Here is a 3989-nt window from a genome sequence, read left to right as displayed (position 1 = left end):
CTTCGAAAAGTCGTGGTTTGATGGTCATGAAGAACTTGAGGAAAGATCTAGAATAATGTCTGGAACCCAAATTTTAAAAGAGGTAAAAGACATAGAAAATGATTAGGGAAAAAGTTCAAGAAAGAACAAAAGGAAGATAAAAAACACTCGATGTGGAAACAAAAGTCAATATTTTTTTACTTACCATATTGGCAGGTATGATTCTATTGAATAAATTTTCTATAATTATGTTAATAATGCCTAAATAAATTCCTCATGATACTCTTATTGTTCTTGATTTTTTAGCATCTTTTATTGCGTCATAATTTGGATGTGATGCATATAGAGAAGAATGTGTGTGATAGCATAGGTGGGACTTTGCTCAATATAAAGGGAAAATCAAAGGATGGCCTTCATTCTCGTATGGATTTGAAGGAATTAAAAATAAGGAAAGATTTACATCCAGATGTGCATAAGAAGAGTATTTTTCTTCCACTAGCACCACATACATTATCAAAAGTTGTTGAAGTGAAGGTATGTGTCAAATTTATTGATGACAACTTAGATATGCTAGCAATTATTTTTGGAAATATTATAATAAATAACTTTTTCTTGAGTTTAGGAAATGTTTGAAGTTAAAAAAAATTCAGATTTTTCATAAGCACAATCAAAATCTGTTAAAAATTATATACTTTCAAAGTTTATTGGACCTGAGCAAGGAGGCCATGTTAGAGGTCAAGGAGCAGGAGTGACGCTATCTAAATTAGAGGCAATATCTCAGCAAACTAAGAAGGAAGGCAAAATGCAAGAACAAATTGACACATTACAAGACACAGTAAAGCAAATGCAAGGTTTCATTGATGATCAAAACAAACTCATACAAAGTTTAATGACCAAATTGGTAATAGCAAGTACCTCATTAAATGTTACGTTAATTACCTATGAATCTTAATTTCATAAAATGGTGAAATCAACTTCTTTTTTTTAATTTCTTTTTATACATAGTGAAGCATCAAATGATGAACAAAATCAAAATCTATCTACATCAACTCAATTTAATAATACCCCACAAGTAAAGTTTAAACTTATACAATAATTTATGCTGTCATAATTAATAGTTTAGTAACTATTAACTTAATTATAATTAGAAATGTTGTTTTCTTTGTTTTGCTTATGTGTACAGCATGTAAGCCCAAATCGGAAAGGCCAAAAGTGCAAGTTGTTGAATTGGCTTGAAGTAGATGAAATAGTTGCAATAGGATGTTGGGTAACAAATGATCCTAATGCAATGGTGCATTGTGTAGCTCTTGGAAAAAATGCTTCTCGTGTGTGGGTAGATGAGGTGAAAAATCCTTCTATTGAGTTGTGGAAAAAATTTGCAGATATGGAAACAATAGAAGATGCTTTGGGAAGTTCAATTGCATGGCCAACAAAAGTGATTATTGTTAGGGAAGATTAATTTTGGTATGAATGGTTAAAGGTTTATTTGAAGGCAATATTTTGACGTAGTGTTTTGGTTAGATGATTTTGATGGGTCTAATGGTATATATCATTGTTGTAGTGACTATTGGTATTTGTTAAACTTGGCATTCATAGTTTTGAATGATGTTTACGGTAATGCTAGGTCTTATTTTGGACATTAACTTTAGTTTGCCTTTGTATATGTATGATGTTAATATTTTTACTCTTAATATACCTGATGGTATTTGTAGTTCATGAATTAATGAAATGTAGTTTATTCCTTTTGTTAAAAATCCCAGTTTTAATTATAAATCATATTGTATTCGATTATGTTATAAATATCTGATAAATGCTATAAAGTAAATAAAAGTTACAAAATTAACCAAGCACAATAGCATTCCAGAAAAGATTATTATGGCATTACCAAACTTCATAAAATGCTATCAATAGTTTGTAGCATGAAAACATGTTATGACGTTTCAACTAATGTTATAGACTCTTCAGCTAAATTATAACATTTATATAAATGTTATAAATTACTTGAATACAATTATTCCTTGAGCATTTAAAAAACATTATAAACAAATAGCACTCCAAAAAATGCTATTGCATGATATTTGATAACATTAAATAAATGCTATTATAGTTTTATAACATCATTTAAAAACCGCAATACATCTATAGCAGTTTTTAAAAACGCTATAGAGAAAAGATAGCATGGGCAATCACAACGTTAAATAAACACTATAATAATGATAATATAATATTTTTTTAGCGCTATAAAAAGTCATATTTGTTGTAGTGATAGTTCCTTTAATAACTAACTATTTTAAATCATACGGTTTAAAAGTCCATCCACATTTTAAAAAAAAATGCAGGCGTCCGCACCTGAGAATGATTACATACACACTAACAAACCAAAAAGCACAAATTTTCAATATACACAATTTTCAATATATTAAAATTTGTGTTTTTTTATATTTTAGTTAGGGATGGCCAACTTTAAATTCGAAAGAATCCAATCGAATTTTGGATAATTCAGATTGAAAAAAAAAATCTATTCAATTTTAATCAAAACTTCAAATCTAATCCAATCTGATCTTAAATAAATAGGATCAAATTTAGATCGAATGAATATTTCAGATAAGTTCGGATTTGGATTGAGTTCAAATCCTCCATTTTGCTCCCGAATCTACCATTACTTTGTAAATTCACCACCTTTTTCGATAACCTCAAAATCATAATTGATTAATTATACATTTGTATTGGTCAAGATTATCAATTATTATTGATCAAAATCAGTTATTATTTGACAAATGCAAATCCTAATGGTCAATACAAATGTGAAACACAAATATGAATATCAAACAAACACAAAATCGGTTATTATTTAACAAAACACATCCATATTACTATGAACAAATAACCAAATTTGTATTAAACACAAATATGTTTTAAGCATAAAATCAAACACAAATCATCTGGAGTTTTCATGCGCTAGAAACCTCAGTGGCATGCGACTTACAATTGGTCAGCTGGACGTCGATGTCAATTAGGTGTTGTGGGTCTAGACTCTAGAGGAGTCATGGCGGCTGCAACTAGGTTCTGGTTTGTGTTGTCAATGGTTGGGTTCGTTTGGTTTGGTCACGGATCAAATATGTCCATAACCTAAGTTGCAATTCAGCAATTTATTAAGAAAAGAATGGGAGATGTGCATAGATAGAAGATATTTTTCCAAATGATATAAGCTTAGCAAAGGAGATGGTTGCAATTGGTTTGAGTTTGAGCTTTGAGGTCTAGGAAATTAGGAATTAGGTTTTCCTATATGCTTTTATATTTTCTTTTTTTTAAGTAACAATACACTCTGATTGGATTATCCGAGTTGACCTAAATCTGATCTGATCCGAATCAAATATGATCGGATTCAAAGCTAAATCCAAACATGATCCAATGCCCAACCCTAATTTTACTGAAGTGAGGATGCCTTCACTAGAGAATGACACTCTCTCTCTATACACATACACACACTCATTTTTGAATTGATCAAATAGGGAAAGTAGTATTACTAATACAATTCCTTAAATAATTTAAGATATTAAAGCACATCAACAACACTTATAAATGCAATGAATTCAACTAAAAATATATTTCAATTAAATTTGTGATGAAATTTATTAATTTTGTTACTGTTTGAACTAGCTCCCTTTGAATCAACTTCCTGGCAACATATAGAGAGGAAATAATAGCTTTACGTAAAAAAATACATAAGTGCCTTAGTATCGAGTATAAATTAATCAAAAAGTTTATATTGTGCACATTTTAAAGGTTTCCACCATATTAGGCAATAGTGTTGCATATCCCTTTTGGTTTATTGTTGTGCTTGCATGCCTCTATTAAGTATTTTTTCCTTTGTGATTGGAGATTTTGATTCTTGTTCCCATCCTTATGTTTTCCTTCATTATTTGATCTCTATTATAGGTAGGGTCCAGCCTAACCCCCACCATGTTGGTAGTTTTAAAGGAGAGGAGGAAAAACAAAAGGTTTCCACC

This window comes from Citrus clementina, unplaced genomic scaffold, assembly GCF_000493195.1.
Source record: "Citrus clementina cultivar Clemenules unplaced genomic scaffold, Citrus_clementina_v1.0 scaffold_1, whole genome shotgun sequence".
NCBI lineage: Eukaryota > Viridiplantae > Streptophyta > Magnoliopsida > Sapindales > Rutaceae > Citrus > Citrus x clementina.
The sequence above is the reverse complement of the archived record's forward strand: the minus strand, read 5'-3'. Positions refer to the sequence as shown.